This window comes from Limulus polyphemus, unplaced genomic scaffold (assembly GCF_000517525.1).
Source record: "Limulus polyphemus unplaced genomic scaffold, Limulus_polyphemus-2.1.2 Scaffold4946, whole genome shotgun sequence".
Classification (NCBI taxonomy): domain Eukaryota; kingdom Metazoa; phylum Arthropoda; class Merostomata; order Xiphosura; family Limulidae; genus Limulus; species Limulus polyphemus.
The window spans coordinates 27704-38782 of record NW_013670556.1 but is presented as its reverse complement, the minus strand read 5'-3'; positions in this window follow the sequence as shown (position 1 = coordinate 38782).

Genomic DNA, 11079 nt, shown 5'->3' with positions numbered 1-11079 from the left:
GTAGATGGAGAGATCTTCACTGTATCACTTTGCTAGAGCCTTCTTCAGAAGGGGGCTGCTACGTATATTCCAGACATCTTACTTCCCGATGTGGCATTGCACCAAATGTAGAGTTGGCCGTGACACCATGGTTCGCATGTGCGACGACACGACACTATATAAGTATTCAGAAATCGTTAATGTAAAGTATAATTATCTCGGTGTGTAACATTTAATCAGACATTTTTAGAAATATACTTGTATTCAAAGTTAACTTGCAGCGTCGGTCTCAGACAGCAATGGTATAAGCCAATCTCTGTTATCTTCAGGGTGGAAATTATTAATTAATTAATTAACAAGAAACGCATGTAATGAGAAATCTAACAAGTTTTGTTTCTTACATGTGAGATTCATGAACCTGTGGTTTGGGTCCTCCAATGGAAAGGGTTAGCTTCTCGTATGGTTTAAACACATTCTCTATGTTTGTATACTACATATGGGAAATATGATGTCTAGCATATATGTGAACATGTCACATGAAGACTTCAAAGACCATTTGTACGTGTACTTTATGTAATGTCCGTGAGGATACATTAATTAAATGAGACTGTATAATGGTTGTTAGTAAGTGGCATTAAATACGCAGATTTATAATACAAATGTGTATATACGAAATATAACTTTCCCATGTAGTGCAGGTCTTTACTGCTGACAGCACAGTAACACTGGCTTAATAAGACACTAATTCAGCTTACCTTACATCATCGATATGCTGTTAATGTGCTAACATCACAGTAACACTGTGTCATTAAGACACTAATTCAGCTGACCTTATATCATCGATATGCTGTTAATGTGCTAACATCACAGTAACACTGTCTCATTAAGACTATTTTAACCTACCTTCCACCATCCTTGCTACTGCTGAAACAGTTGCTATACTGTGAAAACTGCTAGCGGCTTTTAACTCAACGTACGTCTCTAATAAACAGGTAACTCTTTATGATAATGCCGTAAGAAACTGCTGGTCTATGATATCTCTTTGTTTTATTGAATTAAAAACAACGTTTCGGCTCGAGACAATTATCTTTACAATCTTGAAATTAGTCCTTTAAGAACTAAACATAATATATACTGATTACTGAGAAGGAAACGTACAGATTCTGGAAAAAATGTGGAGACTCATTTTGGAATAGTTTCACCACGTCATTTCACCCGATTGTTTATAATAACAAGGTACAGTTAATGACTTTACTCGTTAATCAGTATGCAAATATTTTTTTCAGCAACAAAGAAACATTACAGCCCAAACTGACTTACATCAGTGATATCCAACAGAGGGCTGTATCAAGAGAACAATATTAACGATATGGCTCAACGGCAAGAGAACAATATTAACGATATGGCTCAACGGCAAGAGAACAATATTAACGATATGGTTCAAGGTCAAGAGAACAATATTAACGATATGGCTCAATGTCAACAGAACAATATTAACGATATGGCTCAACGTCAACAGAACAATATTGACGATATAACTCAACGTCACTTGAACAATATTAACGATATGGCTCAACGTCAACAGAACAATATTAACGATGTGGCTCAACGTCAACAGAACAATATTAACGATATGGCTCAACGTCAACAGAACAATATTAATGATATGGCTCAACGTCAACAGGACAATATTAACGATATGGCTCAACGTCAACAGAACAATATTAATGATATGGCTCAACGTCAACAGAACAATATTGACGATATAACTCAACGTCACTTGAACAATATTAACGATATGGCTCAACGTCAACAGAACAATTTTAATGATATGGCTCAACGTCAACAGAACAACGGTCCGGTCCAAGGATTGGCATAAGAAGATGTTTTCTTTACTCACAAGAAACAAAAAAGACCTCCACACGTGATGCTAGTATTGACTTGTATATACTCTCATTATTTCGGATTCAAGACTTCAAGAACTGGTCTTAAAAAAAGACCAGTGCTTTAGCTTCAGTCATTATCCTGCTAGTTTCAGCCTACTTGAAACGAGTCTTGGAAATCGAAGAAAGAATTGGAATAGTCAGAGCACAACTACATTAAACTATATTGGTAATGTATTACTAGAATCTAGATGAATAATGTTGTCTACGAACTATGAAGAAATATACTTTATGGCTTGTATTGTAATCTTAATTTTTGTATGCTTATAAATACATCTTAGTTCATTTCTCAAATTCAACGGATTCTTCTTTTTATATCAAAGTAAAATTGCTTTTAATCGAAGATATTTACGACTCTTTGAATTACATAGATCATCATGATATGTATTTTTGTCCCGTAAATTTAACTTATCACTGTTCTATCAAATAAGACTTAGTCATTTTCACGTGACTACGTTCTTCTGTGAATCATTTTAAAATACGTTTTAAGGCTAAGCTAGACATTATTCAGCTTATATAGACATTAACCAGCTTACCTATACATTACCCAACTTATCTAGACATTACCCAGTTTACCTAAACATTAAACAACTTATTTAACATTACCCAGTTTATCTAGACATTACCAAGTTATCTACACATTACTCAGCTTATTAGACATTACCCAGTTTATCTATACATTACCCACGACTTGTTTCCCAGCTTATCTAGACATTACCCAGGACTTGTTTCCCAGCTTATCTATACATTACCCAGGTCTTGTTTCCCAGTTTATCTGGACATTACCCAGATCTTGTTTCCTAGTTTATCTAGACATTATTGAGGACTTATTTCCCAGTTTATCTAGACATTACCCAGGACTTGTTTGCCAGCTTATCTGGACATTACCCAGGTCTTGTTTCCCAGTTTATCTAGACAATATCCAGGACATGTTTCCCAGCTTATCTAGACGTTACCCAGGACTTGTTTCCCAGCTTATCTAGATATTACCCAGGACTTGTTTCCCAGCTTATCTAAACATTATCCAGGACTTGTTTCAAAGCTTATCTATACATTATCCAGGTCTTGTTTCCCAGTTTATCTGGACATTACCCAGGCCTATGTTTCCCAGTTTATCTAGACATTATTCAGGACTTGCTTCCCAGCTCATCTAGACGTTACGCAGGACTTGTTTCCAGCTTATCTAGATATTACCCAGGTCTTGTTTCCAAGTTTATCTAGACATTACCCAGGACATGTTTCCTTGCTTATCTAGACGTTACCCAGGACTTGTTTCCCAGCTTATCTAGACATTACCCAGGACTTGCTTCCAAGTTTATCTAGACATTACCCAGGACTTGTTTCCAAGTTTATCTAAACATTACCCAGGAGTTGTTTCCTAGCTTATGTAGACGTTAACCAGGACTTGTTTTCCAGCTTATCTTGACATTACCCAGGTCTTGTTTCCCATTTTATCCAGACATTGCCCAGGTCTTGTTTCCCATTTTATCTAGACATTACCCAGGTCTTGTTTCCCATTTTATCTAGACATTACACAGGACTTGTTTTCCAGCTTATATGGACGTTACCCAGGACTTGTTTTCCAGTTTATCTAGACATTTTCCACGTCTTGTTTCCCAACTTATTTACACGTTACCTAGTACTTGTTTCCAAGTTCATCAAGACATTACCCAGGACTTGTTTAGTCGTAATAGACTAGAGGGAAGGCAACTAGTCAACACTACCCACTGAGAACTCTTGGGCTTCTCTTTTACTAACGAATATTGGGATTACTCGTCACATTATAACTCTCCCACAGCTGAAAGGGCGAGCATGTTTGGTGTGACGGGGATTCGAACCCGCGACCCTCAGATTACGAGTCGAACGCCCTAACCACCTGGCCATGCCGGGCCACCAATATTAGTGAACAAGGTCTTTGTCCGGACAAACCCAAAAAGAATTTATGCTTTTGATAAAATTTATTAAAACAAGTAACAGAAATATTGGGATTATATATATAAAAAAAAATAATTTGATGAAAAGCTAAATCAAGGCTATGATTTCCATTTCTGTTTATAGTTTCAAGTATGACCTGCTTACGTTTCAATTCAATTTAGACACAAATCTGAATATTTCTACTGCTTTCAGTATTTTGATCCTTATGTTGTTTATATACGAATTGATTATAGACGCTACCGTTTCGTGTTTTTCTAGACATATTTAATAATTTATAAACTAGTATAAACCAGTATCCTGGTGTTTGTTTTTATAACTGATTAAACTGTATTAAGTAAAGTAAAATATTTGCCAAATATCTGTCAGACTTTATTAAACCACCAACTGTTGTTTTAATTTTTCTATTATTCTAAAGTACTACGTGAAATGGGACCTATACAACCCAGTAGGATGTCAATTGGTAAAGGAAAACCTGAAGGTTGGTTTTATTTTATCAACAGACTCTCTTCTGATTAGTTTGTCATTTCCAAAGTCGAAGGCCATTCAGTTAACAGGCCTGTGAAATGTAACGAGCTACCTTGCCTTTATCAAAGCCTTGCTGTGTCCTTTGATGTCGCGAAACAGTTTTTTTTTCTTTTTTACGCCTGGTGAAAAGAAAAGAATTCTGTAATCCAAGATATTTTGTTCTTGGGCCAACTAATAACGTACCAGTTACTTAGCGGACGGAGTAGCGACAATAATGCACAAAACAAGGGCAGGAGAAAATATAAATACACGTGAGATTCGCAGCTTTATGAACTTGCCTCCCAGGGGCACAACTTTGGGCATAAAAACAAACAAACAAAAAATAATTTATGTAGTTATTTTTAGAAAGTTATCTTAGAAACTAGATAAAGAAAAACAATAGCAATAAAAGACCATAATACCCTGAGTGAATGAACTTAGGGAAGTCCCACCCCACGGTGGAACAGCGGTAAATCTATGGACTTACACACTAAAACCTGGGATTCGATTATACGAAGTAGACATAGCAGATAGCCCAACGTAGCTTTGCTCTAAAAACAAACAAACAGACAAACAAAAACACTTAGGGGACAGCAACTAATTTATTTCAGTTAAGCATAGCATAGTCTAGAAAGTGCACTATATATATCAAGAAGGTGAAACTAATGTTTTGATAATTCAGGTCTATAGAAGTAATTTTGTTAAAACTGTCGAATTAAGTTTAAATTATTTGGTTGAAGGTTTTAGTCGTTTACCGCGAGGAATCGAACCTCGTGTTTTTAGTTTTCTTAATTACATAAACTTATCTCTGATCCATTGATATTAAAAAAAAGACGTTATAGTCGAATACAACACGTCTTTCTTCAGATATATAATTTGTTAACTTACGAGTTTTCGTATTCAATGAAAGGTCTCCTGGGCTTTGAAATACTGTTTTTAGATGCTTTAAGTTGAAAATCAATAACAAACTAGTTAAGACTCTAGTGTGATGGTTATCCTGAATATTAGGCCTACTGGTTTCGTTTACTACCATAATGTGTTTACATTCATTGCCAATGGCTTTTGTGCTCCTTGTCTAAAAAGTTGCCATTGGCTTATATTATCCCAGTCTGAAACGTTGTCGCATTAACTGTAAGTTTTAAGTGGCGAAGTAGAATTACGTTGCGTGGTTTTAACTGTAATTTTCCTATGTACTAATGGGTTTAAACATTAGTGATAAGCACAGTCAGTAACTTTATCCTTATTCATGATACTGCGCATGAATTCTCTAATTTGTAATTTTTATACAAACATGTAATTATCGAACCTCGAAATGATTTACTAAATTACTACTTCTATTGTGATATCAATCAAACTTAATTAGGGATCTCTCGCTGAAAGTGCATTCGTGAGTAGCTGCTATGTGACCAGTTAGAAACTGAGATTACTCAAAGTAGACACTGACATTTTCGCAGCTAATGGTTTGGAAAAGATTGAGAAACATTAACAAATGAAATTTACTTCGACGATCAAAATAGCGTCAGTTTATGACTAGTAACTAGCATCGAAACTATTGTTTGTAGTTTGTAGTGACTAAAGAATTGTTCCTCAACAAACCATTTGTCGATCTGTTTGTGGTTTCGATGAAATCCAAAATAACGTTCTCCCGCTTTAAATTACCGTTCTAGATGTTAAGAAGAAATGCGTTATTTGTAATAAATGTATTGGCTGTGTTCACATGACACGAGATGGGTAGTCAGAAACCAGTTGGTATTCCTAATGGCTGTGTTTACATGAGGCAAGATGGATAGTCAGAAACCAGTTGGTGTTCCTAATGGCTATGTTTACATGAGGCAAGATGGATAGTCAGAAACCAGTTGATGTTCCTAATGGATGTTTTTACATGAGGCCAGAAGGATAGTCAGAAACCAGTTGGTATTCCTAATGGCTGTGTTTACATGAGGCAAGATGGATAGTAAGAAACCAGTTGATGTTCCTAATGGCTGTGTTCACATGAGACGAGCACTTATCAAATTGGCAGTCATAAAAATTGGAGAAAAATAGGCAAAAGTATTTATAGTTTACAAGTATTTCCGTTTGAAAGGTTGTAAAAATTAAAACTACGTTTTAAACACTGAACCTAAGTTCTTAGATATAAAAGTAGATATTTTTAGTGCGGTAGATCGTATTTGAAAGTTTATTAGATGTAGATCGAGCTAGTGACGTATGGGGTTGTAGGATTGGTCAACATACTGTGACGTAGTAGACTGGACTGGAAGTTCGAGTTAATGTGACATATGAGATGGAGAAATAAGCTGACGTGTTGTGACATACGAGATGGATAGAGCTACCGAATTCTTGGGACACATAGGGCGAAATGTTGCTCAGCGAAGTATGAAATGGTCCGACTAATTTGAACTAATGTAAAGATAAAGTCAACTGCAGATGATGTTGTAATGTACAGAGTGAAGTATTACTGAGACATTTGGTTACAGAGGTCGGTTAAGCTGTTGAGACATGTGGAATGGAAGGACAGGCTTAAGAACTCTAGTGTTGAGATGTAGTGTGGAAAGACAGTCAGATCTATTTTCAGCAAATAATGATAAAAACTACATAAGATGTAACTTATAGTTTATGAACTACGTATTTTGAGACGTAGGAGAATTTGTGGATCAAACAATCGTACGATCAAGGCTTCTGAACGTGCAAGAGTGACTGACAATCGCTACGTTATTTACCTGAAATCATTAGATAGTATTCTGAGGTTTCTGATGTTGACCGTGAGGTTTCAATGGACGGATTTAAACAATCAAAACGATTCTTGCTATTATATGTTGTTTGAAAAAACAAACAAACAAACTATTATTTAATAGGCATCAGATTCTCCTACTTTACATTAGGTTCATGAGAACCTACATCCTATTAATTCTCCAACTAAAATTAACAAACTCAGAACACATTTATCGTTTTGTCATCATTCATTTAATCCTCTTGTTAATAGAACTTCATCAAAACATCTCTCCTGTTATCTTACAAATCAGATCCAACATACTTAGAGAACCATTAGTGTGTTGTTATCATGCATCAGAAGCTCATTTTCTGTAGACATCCTATTAGCTATAAATTCATTATCAGAAATACCGTAGTAGCTGGAGATTTAGTGAACACCAGGAAAGTTGTTATTTTTATCAACATGTGTTCATTACAACCAATTTTACTTGCATTTTTCAGATTAGAGGTTTTATGAACTTTTCAATGGTATTTCATTTTTACTGCCGAAGTAAAAACATACTTCTTTTTCTTAATGTATAAATTTCATAAAAATATACGATTGATTTCAACTGATGTATATATATATATATATTATAGTATCATTTGATTCATGTCTCTATGGGAGACATTTTGGTCATTCTTCTGTTGTTTTGAATGTAGTCTATTTTTTCTCCGACATTTATAAATAGCACGAGCCAGCCAATTAGCGTTTAATTACTTCCGCTTTACGTGCCATTTATTCAGCGTGTGAACAAAATAACATTTTAAGCAAGTATAAAGCTTTAGTTAAGGACTTTTTTATCGTCTTGAAGTTCTCCTCTAATGTTTACATCATCGTGATATCATGTCATATTAATCCTCTAATTTACTCTCTATACTGTCTTCTCTCTGGATGACTGGTTCAGTAGTACCAGATCTGACTATAACAATTGTTTGGTTCAATTTTTATATCGTTTTCTTTTTCTGAGCTGGAAGAGTTGATGAAGAGAAAAAGGTCGTGGCATAATCTTCTGTTTAATTGTTTAAAAACTATTCTGGAAAGGTTAAACTGGAAACCATTCTAAGAAGCATCGGTTGCATGTGCTTTTATATCAGCGAGATGTATTCTGGGCGAACTACATACAGGTATGCAAACTAAGACATTAGTCTTTGGAACATATTAACTTAAGATTTCCTGTTATTTTGTAAATTTAGGAATGCAGACATAGTAAACCAAACTCACACTATTACTCCACATCTATCATAACCACTACAGTTAGTATAACACGATCAAGGCCGAATTATTCAACTTCTTATCTATAGGTTCAAATATATATATATAGCCTTTACTTTGAAACTGAATAAGTTAGCTTCCATCAATTTATAAAACTCGACTAATCCATACGATATCAGTGATAAAGGAAGCAAAAAAAAGTGTAGGGCATCATCAGAGGGATGTTTTTGGAGAGAATAACGCATAGAATTAGCATTGAAAATATATTTCAGCGATTATTCCCAGGTATTATCACAGTAGTTCTCATTTATTACACTTTATTAAAAGTTTTTTTGGACTTATCATTATCAAGTTTATCTATAATCTAATACGCATACTTTTCGATAGTTTGCTATCTTGTCTACACTTCGACACACCTAACCTGACATGTCTCTGCATTAATACTCAACTAACAAGTTCCCTTACAAGATTGCTGGACAGGCTATATCACATAATTAAAGGTTGAAGTAATTGATCCCTTAGCAGAGCACGTGACGAGAGTTAAACCACCGATATTTACGTACCTGCAGACATACTAAGCGACGTTGAACTATCAATTGTCGTTTACTAAAATTGAATCAAAGACGTGTCATTTGGAACTATTTTAAATTCGAATTGGTAAAGACACCTCTCGGCACGTTCTGTCTAGTCACATTTTCTCTGACGAGCTGCTACTTTACCTATTAGACTGCACTTAGCACGACAGATAACATTTCTGTATTTCGTGTTTTAGACACTGTAGCTCTGTATCACTTACATATAAGACCTGCTGTTTAAATGGCAGTGATATTTTCTTTTAATAAACAGAACTCAATTTTAAAGATAGAACGTTTCAAGAAGTATTTTTTTTAAATTAGAGAAATGTTTATTTGTTGTTAAACACAAAGCTGCACAAAAGTTGTGCCCACAGCGGAGATTGCAACCCAAACTTTAGTGTTATAATTTCCCGTCTGTGACCATCGTCGAACGTTCTAATACTCCTAATTCCGATCATGCTATTCCAGATAGTAAGTTCTGGTCAAGCGCAGAACACTTCGGTTTTTAATCTAATATAGCAGCGATGTGTTTTTAATTCAATCTTGCCCAGAAATATAATAGTCTACTCTCTGTACTTGATACTATTCTATCTTCATAAATAGTGTTACTTGTCACTGAAGGATTCATAAACACATTGTTATATATATTTTTCTACAAAGTACTTGAGATTCCACATTTGTTTGATTTCGTTTGAAAGTTCTATCACCATATATACTGAGAAATGCCTGAAATTTGAGGGTTCTCTAGTTTTAAATTCTAAACATATAGGAAATCTTTGTTTATTTTTACCATTTGCAGGAAGTGAGTTTTCCCCACCAGAGTCCCTGTGGGACATTAGAATACTGAACAATTTGATGGTAAGTGTTTTCTTTAGATATAAAACAAAACTCTATAAAAGCCAGTACGTCGGATGAATCGGCAAACGGTTTTTGGAAAACATATTCATTCTTGTTTGGATATGATACTCAACTTAGTTCAATTATTCAACAAATAACTATTTGAGAGAAAAAAGCATAACTATTTCACTTATCTCTTTACTACGAAAAGAAAAGACTAAAGGACACTATCAGTCACCAAATAATAAAACAACCATGTTCCATTGAAAAAAGATATTATTAGGGGACACTATCATTAGCTAAATAATAAAACAACTACGTTCCATTGAAATAAGAGATTATCAGGGGACACTAACGGCAACCATATAACACAAAACGATGCCGCAACGAAAAAAGGCTATTAGGGATCATTATCATCAACCAAGTAGTAAAAAACCATGTTCCAATGAAAACTAAGGTTATTAGGGGACACTATCAGCAACCAAATAATAAAACAACCATGTTCAAGTGAAAAAAAAAGATTATTAAAGGACACTATCAGCAACCAACTAATAAAACAACTACTTTTCATTGAAAAGAAGAGATTATTAGGGGACACTATCATCAGCTAAATAGTAAAACAACTACGTTCCATTGAAAAAAAGAGATTATTAGGGGACACTAACAGCAACCATATAACATAAAACGATGTTCCAAGGGAAAAAATATTATTAGGGAACACTGTCAGCAACCAAACCCGATTATCTGGTAGTTATTATAAGGAGACCGTATAGACACCGATTATCTGGTAGTTATTATCAGAAGACCGTACTGACACGAATTATCTGGTAGTTATTATCAGAAGACCGTAATGACTCCGATTATCTGGTAGTTATTATAAGGAGACCATATAGACACAGATTATCTGGTAGTTATTATCAGGAGACCGTATAGACACCGATTATCTGGCAGTTATTATCAGAAGACCGTACTGACACGAATTATCTGGTAGTTATTATCAGAAGACCGTAATGACTCCGATTATCTGGTAGTTATTATAAGGAGACCATATAGGCACAGATTATCTGGTAGTTATTATCAGGAGACCGTATAGACACCGATTATCTGGCAGTTATTATCAGAAGACCGTACTGACACGAATTATCTGGTAGTTATTATCAGAAGACCGTAATGACTCCGATTATCTGGTAGTTATTATAAGGAGACCATATAGGCACAGATTATCTGGTAGTTATTATCAGGAGACCGTATAGACACCGATTATCTGGCAGTTATTATCAGAAGACCGTACTGACACGAATTATCTGGTAGTTATTATCAGAAGACCGTAATGACTCCGATT